At 39.9% G+C, this 17,886-nt stretch overlaps 1 pseudogene; it reads right to left on the reverse strand.

Moving 5' to 3' along the window:
- Nucleotides 1-2,758: 2,758 nt before the first annotated feature.
- Nucleotides 2,759-12,796, reverse strand: LOC111547866 (annotated as a pseudogene).
- Between the last annotated feature and the right edge of the window lie 5,090 nt (nucleotides 12,797-17,886).

The raw sequence follows: 17,886 nt of genomic DNA on the forward strand, positions 1-17,886 counted from the left end.
AGAAAAAGGAAAAATAACCGTCTGTTCACTATTGTATTTCTTTCTTTCTTGAAAGTGTCTATTAATTCTATCTCAGCTGACACCTTTAGAAAGGCCAACATTTCACTCTGGTTATTACACAATTCAGAATTCAAAAGGAATTTCAAATGGGGTTTGATTAACCTGAAAAATAGCTAAATCTTTCAAAGTCAAAAAAATATGATAGTCTCTTTACAACAACAGAAAGACTGTGACATTTTTTTCCACCTGCTTTTGTATAAATAAGATACGGAAAAAAGGAGAAAAAATATTTTTTAAAAAGGTAAAAATGAAAATTTGTTGCTGGAGTACTAAATGTCAGACACTAGTCATTTCCTTATAAAGACAATAATATATTTAATATTGTGTTTTCATAATTATTCTGTAAGGATGGCATTACAAATAATCTCAATTTTATATTGAAAAGACTGAGCCAGGCCGGGCGTGGTGGCTCAAGCCTGTAATCCCAGCACTTTGGGAGGCCGACACGGGCGGATCACGAGGTCAGGAGATCGAGACCATCCTAGCTAACACGGTGAAACCCCGTCTCTACTAAAAAATACAAAAAAACTAGCCAGGAGAGGTGGCGGGCGCTTGTAGTCCCAGCTACTCGGGAGGCTGAGGCAGGAGAATGGCGTAAACCCGGGAGGCGGAGCTTGCAGTGAGCTGAGATCCGGCCACTGCACTCCAGCCCGGGCGACAGAGCAAGACTCCGTCTCAAAAAAAAAAAAAAAAAAAAAAGAAAAGAAAAGACTGAGCCTCAGAGAACCAATATGACTTGAAATAAGCCTAGCTCATAATCGGAAGAACTTGGTGAGTCTGGCTCTAAAGTACATGCTCGAAGAACACATGGTTCATAACTTTTCTCTAAGAATAAAGTTCAGCCTTAAAGTATTTAGACAAAATAATAAAAATTCTCTATTATCTTAATTTTGAGCAAATACATCTATACACTGAGTAGTTTTAGAGTCACTATCCAGAGTTTTACAGGCATTCATAAAAAAACTGAACTTTCAGACTGTGTTGAAAGCAAACTAAATTAAACAGCAGTATGCACATTTAATTTTGAAATTGGAGAAGCACAAAAGTGCACTCCGATTAAACCTGCTCATTTCTGCTCAGTATTGTACACCTGTTTGATCTATGTAATCTTCCTTTTCTAAGGAGAAAGAGTGGGAAAGCAGAAGAAAGAAAGAATTAAGAAATGCATGACAGGCTGAAAGAAATCATCTAGTTAATAACATACCAAAACCACTCCTTCAAAAGAAAACATTTTCTACTTTTTAAAATGTTAGAGGAAATTCTCTCAGATTTCATTATACTGTTAACTAGACTTCTGGGTCATGAAATTATATCTTCTATTTTAAGCCAATTTCTTCTAATATCATTGGCAGGACTGATGATCAACTTACCAACTGTCCCCTGGATGATAACTACAGCTACATTAATAACCAAAGCTATGGTTAGAAAGACTATCTTTGGCTTTTAACTCTCCACTTCCTTTCATCATTTCTCAAACATTTTATTTTTTACCTCATACCTCAATATTTAAGAGGACTTGATAATTAAAAATAACTAATTATTGGTTATTACAAAATCAAGCCAAATATAGACAATAATTTTTAGTCAAAATGATCATTTATTGCATCTACCTTAAATTTTACATCTTCTAAATAGACCCATTTATAAATATTTTAGCAGCTTGGAAGTGGAGGGAGCCAATTAATCTTGCAAAGGCTAATATCGAGCAAAATGTCCAGTCGTGAGTATGAAAAGAACAGCCTGAACTTTTCAACTAAGGACACAGCTGTACCAGCACATTTATTAATTCTGGAATTTCTTCACTCTACTGCTTAGGCAAGATAAAACTTACATGGCATGATTGCAGTTTTTCAGCCACAACTATCTTTTATTAAGCTTAGAAAAGTATTACTTTGTCCCTTTTCTTATGAAAAATAATTTTGCCCCCCACACTCTATTCTGTAGCAAGAAGGGCCGTTCACGTTCTATGAAAGGCGGAAAAGTGCCATGCTTTTACCAAAAGAGAAGCAAAGGCAATCCATTTCAAACTAACTGATCAAAGCACACTGCAAATATATCAAATAATTTTTTAAAAAATTATAATGCCTTTTACAAGTTAAACTTTCCTGAACTAACAAAAAAGGAAGTAAAAGTGTATAAGAGTTTTAACAGCTTCAACTAAAATGTTATTAACTAAAAGCACGAGTTATTTGAATTTCTTAAATGGAGGAGCTGGATTGCAACCCAGGATATAAATTTACCCTGCCTTCTCAATGTAATGTGATTTCAGTGGGAAGATTTGGTACATACGGGCAGAGAGAAAAAAAAGCTATTTGAAAGAGCTTATAGTTCAGATCAAAATAAGAATGTGCTTGTTATTTTGTATTGTGTAATTTTTTTTTTTAAGAGACAGTTTCTCATTCTGTCACTCAGGCTGGAATGCAGTGCACTGGCCTGGTTATAGCTTACCACTGCAGGCTCAAACTCCTAGGCTCAAGTGACCCTTCTGCCTCAGCCTCTTGAGTAATTGGGACTATAGGCATGCACTACCACATCTGGCTAATTTAAAAAATTTTTTTAAAGATAGGGTCTTGCTATGTTGCACAGCCTGGTAAAGTGATCCTCCCACCTAGGCTTTCCAAAGCATTAGGGTTACAGGTAGGCACCACCAAGCCCAGCCTGCATTGTGTAACATTTTGAAAAACATTTTTATGACAACTTAGGACAGTGCAGATGTTTCAGGAAACAGGACTGGAAAGTTAAAGGAAAAAAAGATAAAGTAAATGTCATTCCCTATTTTGAAATTGCTCATTAAAGAAACTGCATCACTAACAAAATAAATATAAAAGAAGGGGTATGTATGGAGGGAAAGGAAGGCCAGAGTGAAGTAGGCTGGAAGGAAATATAATTCAGGCTGTACAAAAGCTAACTGTGTTATTTTATGGTTTCTGAAGCTTTTTATTCACCTCTTTTAAAGTATTTTTGGTCGACATAGACACAATTGTTTGATGTGGATTGTCATCTAAATAGATACTCTCATTACATTTATCATCTCTCACAAATAATATATTAAAACAATTTTATTTAAAGGTTCCAGCTTCACAGTAACAAATTTACATGTTGATTTACCACAAATCAATGAGTAATCTCAAGCAATTTACTTCACACTGTAAATCACAGTTTTCTCCAAGTATTTATATGGCTCAAACATCACCTCCTCCTAAGACCTTTCCTGACCACCTTTATTTAAAAGAGCACACTTCTAATCCCTTATTGGGCTTTTATTTTTCTTTACAGCACTTATCACTCCCCAACATGTGTTAGTCCAGATCCTCTGAGAAGCAGATGTGAAGATGAGATTAAATGTGCAAGCATTTTATTAGGAGAAATGTATGTGTGAAAGAAAATGGGGAGGGAGTCAAAAATGTCTTGGAGATATATATACTCACCATGTACCCACAAAAATTAAAAATTAGAAAAAAATAAAGTCTGGGGGAGCCAGCAGGCCTAAAATGGAAATGCGTGCAAGTGTTCTAGGCTGTCATGCAATCTCAGGAAGATTCAGCAAGGCTGTTGGGAGATCCTTTGTTTCCCAGAAACCGCCTATCTTAGTGGCACTGTCATAGTCAGTCATTAGCTAGGAGTGGCCTGTGAAGGCAGCCTCTGCACCAATGCATTGTGGAGTTCAGAATACAGCATCACTGGGGCACCTGGCCAATTATGTTGCTGGTGTTCTACAAGGAGCATTCCAATGGCTGCCACACATATTTTTACATGTATTTATTTCTTTATTGTTTAATTCTTTCACCAGAATGAATGCAGTCTGAGGGCAGGGATTTGCCTTATTTATTTATTTAATTGACAAATACAAAATTGTATGTTAATCATGTATAACATGATGCTTTGAAATATGTATACATTGTGAAACATAGGCATTACCTCATATACTGATCATTCTCTGTGAGAACACTGAAAATCTCTTTTCATGATTTTCAAAATACAATGTTATTAATAACTATAGTCATCATGTTGTACACCAGATTTTTTGAACTTCCTCCTATGTAACTGAAATTTTGAATCATTTCATCAATATCTTCCCAACCACTGCCCCCTTCCCAGCACCTGGTAACCACCATTCTACTCTCTACTTCTATGAGTTCAACTTTTTTAGATTCTGCATATAAGTGAGATCACTTTAATTAACTGCTGTATCCTGTATGCCTGGTCCATTCTAAAGAATAATATTGGCTGGGCACGGTGGCTCATGCCTCTAATCCCAGCTCTTTGGGAGGCCGAGGCAGGCAGATCACCTGAGATCAGGAGTTCGAGACCAGCCTAGCCAACATGGTGAAGCCCCTTCTCTACTAAAAAATACAAAAATTAGCTGGGCGCAGTGGTGGGCGCCTGTAATCCCAGCTACTCAGGAGGCTGAGGCAGGAGAATTGCTTGAACCCAGGAGACGGAGGTTGCAGTGAGCTGACATGGTGCCACGTACTCCAGCCTGGGTGACAGAGTGAGATTCCATCTCAAAAAAAAAAAAAAAAAAAGGAACAATATCTATTTGTGAAATAAACATATCTGAATTATGGCAATAACATAAGTATCTATATTTTAAAAATGCATTATAAAACACATTATCCAATACTTGGTAAGTGCTCAATAAATGGAAGCAATTTGTATTTAAAAAATGAAAAATTATTAAGATCACACAGTAAAAAAGCAATGGTATTCAGAACTAAATTAGATCAGAGATGACACTGGAATTACTTTGGGATAAATATACTGATATGATTCGGCTCCGTGTTCCCACCTAAATCAAGGGAGGGAGCTGGTGGGAGGTAGTTGGATCAAAGGAATGGTTTATCTCATGCTGTTCTCGTGATAGGGAGTTCTCACAAAATCTGATGGTTTAAACGTGTTTCCCAGTTATCCCTTTGCTCCCACTCTCCTGCCACTTTGTGAACAAGGTACTTGCTTCCTCTTTGCCTTCTGCCATGATTGTAAGTTTCCTGAGGCCCCCAGCCATGTGGAATTGTGAGTCTATCAACTCTCCTTTCTTTATATATTACGCAGCCTCAGGTAGTATCTTTATAGCAGCATGAGAACGAACTAATACATATACTTAGCCTGGATTTAGCATATATGTTGGAACAATTAGTATATTAAACATATACAGAGAATCAGAAACACTAAAGTAGCCTATATTTTAGGATAAGCATTAGCATTAGCTCCATTCTCCAGACTCAAAACTGTCATTAAGATAGCCGATTTACAGGTCAGGCATGGTGGCTCACGCCTGTAATCTCAGCACTTTGGGAGACTGAGGCAGATGGATCACATGAGGCCAGGGGTTCCAGACCACCCTGGCCAACATAGTGAAACCCAGTCTCTACTAAAAATACAAAAATTAGCTGGGTGTGGTGGGGCGTACCTGTAATCCCAAGTACTTGGGTGGCAGAGGCACAAGAATCCCTCAAACCTGGGAGGTGGAGGTTGCAGAGCCGAGATTGCACCACAGCACTCCAGCCTGGGTGACAGAGTGAGATCATGTCTCAAAAACAAAAAAAGGTAGCCTATTTAGGAGCTTGCTAAAATGGTCTTATTTCTTGTGAGCATTCACAGTTTGCATATTATGTAAGAATTTTTAAAAACCAATATGGTGGATACTTTTCTTGATCAGTATACTGTACCTCTTTGGGAAGTGTATTATATAATCAGAAGGGTGTTCCCAGGGGATTGACATGTAGTACAGTACTGTCTCTTTTTTTTAATACAGGACTTCTTCTAGGTCCTGTAGCACTCCAGGAAGAGTATCTAATTTTTTTTTTTTTTTTTTTTGATCTCAGCTCACTGCAACCTCCGCCTCCCGGGCTCACGCCATTCTCCTACCTCAGCCTCCCAAGTAGCTGGAACTACAGGCGTCCGCCGCCACGCCTGGCTAATTTTTTGCATTTTTTAGTAAAGACGGGGTTTCACCGTGTTTGCCAAGATGGTCTCAATCTCCTGACCTCATGATCTACCCGCCTCGGACTCCCAAAGTGCTGGGATTACAGGCGTGAGCCACTGCGCCCAGCCAAGAGTATCTATTTTAAAACATAAAGTCAAATATGAACAGGGACCACATTTATTTAAGAAATACACATATATAATATTTTGATTTGTTTTCTTATTCTGTCTACATTTTTAACATACCTAAAAATTTGTAAAATATTGGATATAAATCAACCTGAAAGAAAACGAACCGTTTTTCAAGGATATATCATCAACAAAGCTGGTAAATATTTCTGGTTTATCAAGTTCAATCAACTTGTTTTCCCTTTGATCTTCCCAAATGAAATTTACATTAATGACAAAAGCAAACCACTTTTCCTTTTGGCAACAGAAGGTCACCATTATTAATAATTTCCTTACTCTCTCCTAGCCTCGATTCCTTACACTTTACTGGCCATTTGAAACTTAAGAGTTCCCTTATCAAAAGAACTAGATCAAACAATAGACTTTGAATATGAAATTATTTTTCACATTAATTTTACAAATACTGTAACACAAATATATTTTACAAGTTTAAATAAAGTACCTTTCCACCTTCTTAAAAGATTCCTCACTTCCTAAATAGAAACCGCAGGGGAAACAATGCAATTTTTTTTTTTTTTTTTTTTTTTTTTTGAGACCGAGTCTCCCTCTGTTGCCCAGGCTGGAGTGCAGTGGCAGGATCTCGGCTCACTGCAAGCTCCGCCTCCCAGGTTCACCCCATTCTCCTGCCTCAGCCTCCCGAGTAGCCGGGACTACAGGTGCCCGCCACCATGCCTGGCTAGTTTTTTTTGTATTTTAGTAGAGACAGAGTTTCACCATGTTAGCCAGGATGTTCTTGATCTCCTGACCTCCTGATCCGCCCATATCGGCCTCCCAAAAGGGCTGGGATTACAGGCGTGAGACACCACGCCTGGCCAACAATGTTATTAAGGATCATATATAAGATAGTAGTGGTGCATCTGTAGTCCCAGCTTCTCAGGAGATTGAGACAGGAGAATCACCTGAGCCTGGCAAATGGCGGTTGCAGTGAACCGAGATCACACACCACTACTCTCCAGTCTGGGAGACAGAGCGAGATACCGTCTCACCAAAAACAGAAAAAAAGAAAAAAAAAAAGAAAAAAAAAAAAGAATGGATAAAAGCAGCCGAACAGATAGTAGAAACTAATTAAAATATAACTAATTTAATTATTTCCAGGAAGCCAATAGAAACACTGTAGCATTTATTTTCTGCGTAGATCTCATGAATTTATCATCAAAGGCCATTTAAAAATCTGTCGTTTGGAGGATCTAGTTTCTTTTCTTTTTTTTTTTTTTTATTATACTTTAAGTTCTAGGGTACATGTGCACAATGTGCAAGTTTGTTACATATGTATACATGTGCCATGTTGGTGTGCTGCACACATTAACTCATCATTTACATTAGGTACATTCCGTAATGCTGTCCCTCCCTGCTTCCCCCACCCCATGACAGGCCCCAGTGTGTGATGTTCCCCTTCCTGTGTCCAAGGGTTCTCACTGTTCAATTCCCACCTATGAGTGAAAACATGTGGTGTTTAGTTTTCTGTTCTTGCGACAGTATCCTGAGAATGATGGTTTCCAGCTTCATCCATGTCCCTACAAAGGACATGAACTCATCCTTTTTTTATGGCTGCATAGTATTCCATGGTATACATGTGCCACATTTTCTTAATCCAGTCTATCATTGATGGACATTTGGGTTGGTTCCAAGTCTTTGCTATTGTGAAGAGTGCCACAATAAACATACATGTGCATGTGTCTTTATAGCAGCATGATTTATAATCCTTTGGGTATATACCTAGTAATGGGATGGCTGGGTCAAATGGTATTTCTAGTTCTAGACCCTTGAGAAATCGCCACACTGTCTTCCACAATGGTTGAACTAGTTTACAACCACACCAACAGTGGAAAAGTGTTCCTATTTCTCCACATCCTCTCCAGCACCTGTTGTTTCCTGACTTTTTAATGATTGCCATTCTAACTGGTGTGAGATGGTATCTCATTGCGGTTTTGATTTGCATTTCTGTGATGAGCAGTGATGGTGAGCATTTCTTCATATGTCTATTGACTGCATACATGTCTTCTTTTGAGAAGCTGTCAATATCCTTTGCCCACTTTTTGATGGGGTTGTTTTTTTCTTGTAAATTTGTTTGAGTTCTTTGTAGATTCTGGATATTAGCCCTTTGTCAGATGAGTAGAATGCAAAAGTTGTCTCCCATTCTGTAGGTTGCCTGTTCACTCTGATGGTAGTTTCTTTTGCTGTGCAGAAGCTCTTTAGTTTAATTAGACCCCATTTGTCAATTTTGGCTTTTGTTGCCATTGCTTTTGGTGTTTTAGACATGAAGTCCTTGCCCATTCCTATGTCCTGAATGGTATTGCCTAAATTTTCTTCTAGGGTTTTTATGGTTTTAGGTTGAATGAGCCTTGCATCCCAGGGATGAAGCCCACTTGATCATGGTGGATAAGCTTTTTGATGTGCTGCTGGATGGGGTTTGCCAACATTTTATTGAGAATTTTTGCATTGATGTTCATCGGGGTTACTGGTCTAAAATTCTCTTTTTTTGTTGTGTCCCAGGCTTTGGTATCAGGATGATGTGGGCCTCATAAAATGAGTTAGGGAGGACTCCCTCTTTTTCTACTGATTGGAATATTTCAGAAGGAATGGTACCAGCTCCTCCTAGTATCTCTGGTAGAATTTGGCTGTGAATCCATCTGGTCCTGGCCTTTTTTTGGTTGGTAGGCTATTGATTATTGCCTCAATTTCAGAGCCTGTTATTGGTCTATTCATGAATTCCACTTCTTCCTGGTTTAGTCTTGGGAGGTTGTATGTGTCCAGGAATTTATCCATTTCTTCTAGATTTTCTAGTTTATTTGCATAGAGGTATTTATAGTATTCTCTGATGGTAATTTGTATTTCTGTGGGATCAATGGTGATACCCCCTTTAGCATTTTTCATTGCATCTATTTGATTCTTCACTCTTTTCTTTTTTATTAGTCTTGCTAGCGGTCTATGAATTTTGTTGATCTTTGCAAAAAACCAGCTCCTAGATTCACTGATTTTTGAATGGTTTCTTGTGTCTCTATCTCCTTCAGTTCTGCTCTGATCTTAGCTATTTCTTGCCTTCTGCTAGCTTTTGAATGTGTTTGCTATTGCTTCTCTAGTTCTTTTAATTGTGATGTTAGGGTGCCAATTTTAGATCTTTCCTGCTTTCTCTTGTGGGCATTTAGTGCTACAAATTTCCCTCTACACACTGCTTTAAATGTGTCCCAGAGATTCTGGTACGTTGTGTCTTTGTTCTCATTGGTTTCAAAGAACATCTTTATTTCTGCCTTCATTTCATTATGTACCCAGTAGTCATTAAGGAGAAACTTGTTCAGTTTCCATGTAGTCGTGCAGTTTTGAGTGAGTTTCTTAATCCTGAGTTCTAACTTGATTGCACTGTGGTCTGAGAGACAGTTTGTTGTGATTTTTGTTACTTTACATTTTCTGAAGGGTGTTTTACTTCCAATTATGTGGTCAATTTTAGAATAAGTGTGATGTGGTGCTGAGAAGAATGTATATTCTGTTGGTTTGGGGTGGAGAGTTCTGTAGATGTTTCTGAAGTGTGCTTGTTGCAGAGCTGAGTTCAAGTCCTGAATATCCTTGTTACCTTTCTGTCTCATTGATCTGTCTAATATTGACAGTGGGATGTTAAGTCTCCCGTTATTATTGTGTGGGAGTCTAAGTCTCTTTGTAGGTCTCTAAGTACTTGCTTTATGAATCTGGGTGTTTCTGTATTGGGTGCATATATATTTAGGATATTAGCTCTTCTTGTTGAATTGATCCCTTGTAATGACCTTCTTTGTCTCTTTTCGTCTTTGTTGGTTTAAAATCTGTTTTATCAAAGACTAGGATTGCAACCCTTCCCTTTTTTTGTTTTCCATTTGCTTGGTAGATCTTCCTCCATGCCTTTATTTTGAGCCTACGTGTGTCTCTGCACATGAGATGGGTCTTCTGAATACAGCACACTGATGGGTCTTGACTCTTTATCCAATTAGCCAGTCTGTGTCTTTTAATGGAGTATTTAGCCCATTTACACTTAAGGTTAATATTGTTATATGTGATTTTGAATCTGTCATTATGGTGTTACCTGGTTATTTTGCTCATTAGTTGATGCAGTTTCTTCCTAGCATTGATGGTCTTTACATTTTGGCATGTTTTTGCAGTGGCTGGTACCGGTTGTTCCTTTCCATGTTTAGTGCTTCCTTCAGGAGCTCTTGTAAGGCAGGCCTGGTGGTGACAAAATCTCTCAGTGTTTGTTTGTCTGTAAAGGATTTTATTTCTTCTTCAGTTATGAAGCTTAGTTTGGCTGGATGTGAAATTCTGGGTTGAAAATTGTTTTCTTTAAAAATGTTGAATATTGGCCCTCACTCTCTTCTGGCTTGTAGAGTTTCTGCCAAGAGATCTGCTGTTAGTCTGAAGGGCTTCCCTTTGTGGGTATCTCTACCTTTCTCTATGGCTCCCTTAACATTTTTTACTTCATTTCAACTTTGGTGAATCTGACAATTATGTGTCTTGTAGTTGCTCGTTTTGAGGAGTATCTTTGTGGCATTCTCTGTATTTCCTGAATTTGAATGACCTGCCTTGCTAGGTTGGAGAAGTTCTCCTGGATAATGTCCTGCAGAGTGTTTTCCAACTTGGTTCCATTCTCCCCATCATTTTCAGGTACACCAATCTGATGTAGATTTGGTCTTTTCACATAATCCCATATTTCTTGAAGGCTTTGTTTGTTTCTTTTTACTCTTTTTTCCCTAAACTTCTCTACTTGCTTCATTTCATTCATTTGATCTTCAAGCACTGATACCCTTTCTTCCAGTTGATTGAATCGGTTACTGAAGTTTGTGCATTCGTCACGTAGTTTTCATACCATGGTTTTTAGCTCCATCAGGTCATGTAAGGACTTCTCTACATTGGTTATTCTAGTTAGCCATTCGTCTAAACTTTTTTCAAGGTTGTTAGCTTCTTTGCGATGTGTTCGAACTTCCTCCTTTAGCTTGGAGAAGTCTGATCATCTGAAGCCTTCTTCTCTCAACTCCTCAAAGTCCGATAAAAAAATAAAAAAAAAATAAAAAATAAAAAATAAAACTCCTCAAAGTCATTCTCTGTCCAGCTTTGTTCCATTGCTGGCGTGGAGCTGCATTCCTTTGGAGGGGGAGAGGCACTCTGATTTTTAGAATTTTCACCTTTTCTGCTCTGTTTTTTCCCTATCTTTGTGGTTTTATCTACCTTTGGTCTTCGATGATGGTGACGTACAGATGGGGTTTTGACGTGGATGTCCTTTCTGTTTGTTAGTTTTCCTTCTAACAGTCAGGACCCTCAGCTGCAGGTCTGTTGGGGGTTGCTGGAGGTCCACTCCAGACCCTGTTTGCCTGGGTATCAGCAGTGGAGGCTGCAGAACAGTGAATATTGCTGAACAGCAAATGTTGCTGCCTGATTTTTCCTCTGGAAGCTTCATCTCAGAGGGGTAGCTGGCTGTGTGAGGTATCAGTCTACCCCTACTTGGAGGTGCCTCCCAGTTAGGCTACTCAGGGGTCAGGGACCCTCTTGAGGCAGTCTGTCTGTTCTCAGATCTCAAACTCCGTGCTGGGAGAACCACTAGTCTTTTCTATGCTGTCAGACAGGGACATTTAAATCTGCAGAGGTTTCTGCTGCCTTTTGTTTGGCTATGCCTTGTTCCCAGAGGTGGAGTCTACAGAGGCAGGCAGGCCTCCTTGAGCTGCGGTGAGCTCCACCCACTTTGAGCTTCCTGGCCGTTTTGTTTACCTACTCAAACCTCAGCAATGGTGGGCGCGCCCCTCCCCCAGCCTTGCTGCCACCTTGCAGTTAGATCTCAGACTGCTGTGCTAGCAATTAGCAAGTCTCCGTGGGCGTGGGACCCTCCAAGCCAGGCACGGGATATAATCTCCGGGTATGCCATTTGCTAAGACCCTTGGAAAAGTGCAGCATTAGGGTGGGAGTGACCTGATTTTCCAGGTGTTGTCTGTCACAGTTTCCCTTGGCTAGGAAAGGGAATTCCCTTATCCCTGTGCTTCCCGGGTGAGATGATGCCTCGCCCTGCTTCGGTTCTCCCTCGGTGGGCTGCACCCACTGTCTTGCACCCACTGTCCAACACGCCCCAGTGAGATGAACCCGGTAGCTCAGTTGGAAATGCAGAAATCACCTGTCTTCTGTGTCAGTCATGCTGGGAGCTATAGACTGGAGCTGTTCCTATTTGGCCATCTTGGAACCGCCCCTGGAGGATCTAGTTTCTTAAGACATCTGTGATACTGTCCATGAGGATAGCAGCAGTGTTTAGTAGGGAAGAACATTTTGCCAAGTTGTTCTATCATGGGTTTCTCAAGATGCTTACCTTTATCTTCCAATCTAGATCTAGTTTTCAGCACTTGAGCATATGTTTCTTCATTATTACGCACAGAATCTGTTCAAGGGTTTGTTTTGTATGCTCATATGAAATGTCCACAGAATGGTGGTAGCACAGTATTGTTCTGCCATGAAAACAATACCATCAGATGTCACAGTAAGCTCTTCTTGTCAATTATAGTCATCTGGTAGAGAAGAATATGGAGATTTATGACAAACAATATAAAACTCTGTTTTGGATTGGTAATAAATGCTTCAAGATACTTCTTTTTGACATCACCCATTTTGCTGCTGCTACAGCCATGGTGTTTCAAGACGCTTATCAAGTGGTATGAAAAAAAAGTGTACTGAAGAGAAACTGGTTTTAAAATCTGCTTCCAGCCGGGCGCGGTGGCTCAAGCCTGTAATCTCAGCACTTTGGGAGGCTGAGACGGGCGGATCACAAGGTCAGGAGATCGAGACCATCCTGGCTAACACGGTGCAACCCCGTCTCTACTAAAAATACAAAAAACTAGCTGGGCGAGGTGGCAGGCGCCTGTAGTCCCAGTTACTCGGGAGGCTGAGGCAGGAGAATGGTGTAAACCCGGGAGGCGGAGCTTGCAGTGAGCTGAGATCCAGCCACTGCACTCCAGCCCGGGCGACAGAGCAAGACTCCGTCTCAAAAAAAAAAAATAAATAAATAAATAAATAAATAAATAAATAAATAAATAAAATAAAATCTGCTTCCATATTTCCTTTGAAAACCAGCACAAGACAAGGATGCTCTCTCTCTCCATTCCAAATCAATATGGTACTGGAAGTTCTGGCCAGGGCAATCAGGCAAGAGAAAAAAAGAAAGTATATTCGAATAATAACAGAGGAAGTCAAACTGTCTTTGTTTGCAGATGACATGATCCTATATCTAGAAAACCCCATCATTTGAGCCCAAAAGTTTCTTAAGCTGATAAGCAACTTCAGCAAAGTCTCAGGATACAAAATCAATGTGCAAAAATCATTAGCATTCATATTCACCAACAACAGACAAGTAGAAACCCACATCATGAATGAACTCCCATTCACAATTGCCACAAAGAGAATAAAATAATTAAGAATACAGCTAACAACAGAAGTGAGAGATCTCTTCAAGGAGATCTATAAACCACTGCTCAAGGAAATCAAAGAGGACACAATCAGATGGAAAAACATTCCATGTTAATGGATAGGAAGCATCAGTGTCGTGAAAATGGCCATACAGTCCAAAGGAATTTACAGATTCAATGCTATTCCCATCACACTACCTACCATTGACATTCTTCTCAGAATTAGAAAAAAACTATTTTAAAATTCATATGGAACTGAAAAAGAACACAAATAGCCAAGACAATCCTAAGCAAAAAGAACAAAGCTGGAGGCATCACGCTACCTGACTTTAAACTATACACAAGGCTACAGTAACCAAAAGAGCATGGTAGTGGTACAAGAACAGACACATAGGGCCGGGCGCGGTGGCTCAAGCCTGTAATCCCAGCACTTTGGGAGGCCGAGACGGGTGGATCACGAGGTCAGGAGATCGAGACCATCCTGGCTAATACGGTGAAACCCCGTCTCTACTAAAAAATACAAAAAACTAGCCGGGCGACGAGGTGGGAGCCTGTAGTCCCAGCTACTCGGGAGGCTGAGACAGGAGAACGCCGTGAACCCGGGAGGCGGAGCTTGCAGTGAGCTGAGATCCGGCCACTGCACTCCAGCCTGGGTGGCAGAGCAAGACTCCGTCTCAAAAAAAAAAAAAAAAAATGAACAGACACATAGATCAATGGAACAGAATAGAGAATCTAGAAATAAGACCACACACCTACAACCATCTGATCTTTGACAAACCTGACAAAAATAAGCAATGGGGAAAGAATTTCCTACTTAAAAATTGGTTCTAGGAGAACTGGCTAGCCATATGCAGAAAACTGAAACTGAACCCCTTCCTTACACCATAAACAAAAACTCAAGATGAATTAAAGATTTAAATGTAAAACCCAAAACTATAAGAACCTTAGAAGAAAATCTAAGCAATACCATTCAGAACATAAGCACGGGCAAAGATTTCATGACGAAAACACCAAAAGCAAATGCAACAAAAGCAAAAATTGACGAATGGGATCTAATTAAACTAAAGAGCTTCTACACAGCAAAATAAACTATTATCAGATCAAATAGACAACCTACAAAATGGGAGAAAATTTTTGCAATCCATCCTACTGACAAAGTCTAATATCCAACATCTATAAGGAACGTAAATTTACAAGAACACAAAAACAGACAACTCCATTAAAAAGTGGGCAAAGGACATGAACACTTTTCAAAAGAAGACATATATCCAGCCAACAATCATATGAAAAATAACTCAACATCACTTATCATTAGAGAAATGCAAATCAAAACCACAATGAGATAACCATCTCATGGAAGTAATAGGTGATGGAATGATCTGTGCAGCAAACCACCATGGCACATATTTACCTATGTAACAAACCTGCACATCCTGCACATGTACCCCAGAACTTAAAATAAAAATTTAAAAAAGAAAATAAAATCTGCTTCTAGGCATACCAATTTGCATTCCTTGACAGCTCCTCACTGTGAGACCACCATCTTGTTTCAAGAAATATATTCTTTACTTTTGAAATACAGAAAGAGATGTGAAGATAGTATATGGTTAATCACAATACATTTCCTCACAAACTCATTGAAACCTATTAAAAATTCTTAAAAACTCAAAACTTTTAACTTTGTATTAATGTACTGGTCATTATAGTTACACAGAAAAAATATGTTTTCAGATGAATACATGTATAAATGTATATATTATAGTTAATGACCACAATTTTCAGAATATATTAGGCTATGCTACTTGTACAACTCCATACATTGTTTACTTAAGTGTCCTCTTGCTAGCACAGTAAAAAGGCATTAATATTTTAGAAATAGTAATAAGAATAAACAAAGAACAGAGTTCCAAGATGGTCGAATAGGACAGCTCTGATCTGCAGCTCCCGGTATGACTGATGAAGATGGGTGATTTCTGCATTTCCAACTGATGTACCTGGTTCATCTCATTGGGACTGGTTGGACAGCGGGTGCAGCCCATGGAAGGCGAGCTGAAGGAGGGCGGGGTGTCACCTCACCCAGGAAGTGCAAGGGGTGAGGGGATATCCCTTTCCTAGCCAAAGGAAGCTGTGACAGACCACCTGGAAAAACGGGACAGTTTCACCCAAATATTGCACTTTTCCCAAGGAGTTTACATTTAAGGTTAATATTGTTATGTGTGAATTTGCTCCTGTCATTATGATGTTAGCTGGTTATTTTGATGATGTTGCTGGTTAGCAACCAGCAGACAAGGAGACTCACTCCCATGCCTAGCTTGGTAGGTCCCACGCCCACGGAGCCTTGCTCACTGGTAGCGCAGCAGTCTCAGATCGAACTGCGAGGTGGCAGCCTGGCTGGGGGAGGGCGTCCGCCATCGCTGAGGTTTGAGTGAATAAAGTGGCCTGGAAGCTTGAACTGGGTGGAGCCCACCGCAGCTCATCAAGGCCTACTGCCTATAGACTTCACCTCTGTGGGCAGGGCATAGCTGAACAAAAGGCAGCAGACATCTTCTGCAGACTTAAACGTCCCTGTATGACAGCTCTGAAGAGAGCAGTGGTTCGCCCAGCATGGCGTTTGAGCTCCGAGAACGGACAGACTGCCTCCTTAAGTGGGTCCCTGACTGTAGCCTAACTGGGAGAAATCTCCCAGTAGGGGCCAACAAACACCTCATATAGGCGACTGCCCCTCTGGGATGAAGCTTCCAGAGGAAGGATCAGGCAGAAATATTTGCTGTTCTGCAATATTTGCCGTTGTGCAGCAAATATTGCCTGGTGATACCCAGGCAAACAGGGTCTGGAGTGGACTTCCAGCAAACTCCAACAGACCTGCAGCTGAGGGACCTGAGTATTAGAAGGAAAACTAACAAACAGGAAGGAATAACATCAACATCAACAAAAAGGTCATCTACACCAAGACCCCATCTGTAGGTCACCAGAATCAGAGACCAAAGGTAGATAAAACTACAAAGAGAGAGAGAAATCAGAGCAGAAAAGCTGAAAATTCAAAAATCAGAGCACCTCTTCTCCTCTAAAGGATCACAGCTCCTTGCCAGCAACAGAACAAAGCTGGACAGAGAATGACTTTAACAAGTTGATGGAAGTAGGCTTCAGAAGCTCAGCAATAACAAACTTCTCCAAGCTAAAAGAGGATGTTCGAACCCATCACAAGGAAGCAAAAAAATCTTGAAAAAAGATTAGATGAATAGCTAACTAGAATAAACAGTGTAGAGAAGACATTAAATAACCTGATAGAGCTGAAAACCATGGCACGAGAACTTTGTGATGCATGCACAAGCTTCAGTAGCCGATTCAAAAGTGGAAGAAAGGGTATCAGTGATCAAAGATCAAATTAATGAAATAAAGTGAGAAGACAAGGTCAGAGAAAACAGAGTAAAAAGAAATGGACAAAGCCTCCAAGAAATAATGGCACTATGTGAAAATACCAAATCTACATTTGATTGGTGTACCTGAAAGTGATGAGGAGAATGGAACCAAGTTGCAAAACACTCTTCAGGATATTATCCAGGAGAACTTCTCCAACCTAGCAAGGCAGGCCAACATTCAAATTCAGGAAATACAGAGAATGCCACAAAGATACTCCTTGAGAAGAGCAACTACAGGACGTATAATTGTCAGATTCACCAAGTTTGAAATGAAGGAAAAAATGTTAAGGGCGGCCAGAGAGATAGGTCAGGTTTCCTACAGAGGGAAGCCCATCAGACTAACAGCAGATCTCTTGGCAGAAACTCTACAAGCCAGAAGAGAGTGGGGGCCATGAATCTAGGAGCTGGTTTTTTGCAAAGATCAACAGAATTGATAGACTGCTAGCAAGACTAATATAGAAGAAAAGTAAGAAGAATCAAAAAGACACAATAAAAAGTGATAAAGGGGATATCACCGATCCCACAGAAATACAAACTACCATCACAGAATACTATAAATACCTCTATGCAAATAAACTAGAAAATCTAGAAGAAATGGATAAATTCTTGGACACATACAACCTCCCAAGACTAAACCAGTAAGAAGTGGAATCTCTGAATAGATCAATAACAGGCTCTGAAATTGAGGCAATAATCAATAGCCTACCAACCAAAAAACGTCCAGGACCAGACAGATTCACAGCCAAATTCTACCAGAGGTACAAGGAGGAGCTGGTACCATTCCTTCTGAAATATTCCAATCAACAGAAAAAGAAGGAATCTTCCCTAACTCATTTTATGAGGCCAACATCATGCTGATACCAAAGCCTGGCAGAGACACAACAAAAAAAGAGAAT

The sequence above is a fragment of the Piliocolobus tephrosceles genome, chromosome 3 (genome assembly GCF_002776525.5).
Source record: "Piliocolobus tephrosceles isolate RC106 chromosome 3, ASM277652v3, whole genome shotgun sequence".
NCBI lineage: Eukaryota > Metazoa > Chordata > Mammalia > Primates > Cercopithecidae > Piliocolobus > Piliocolobus tephrosceles.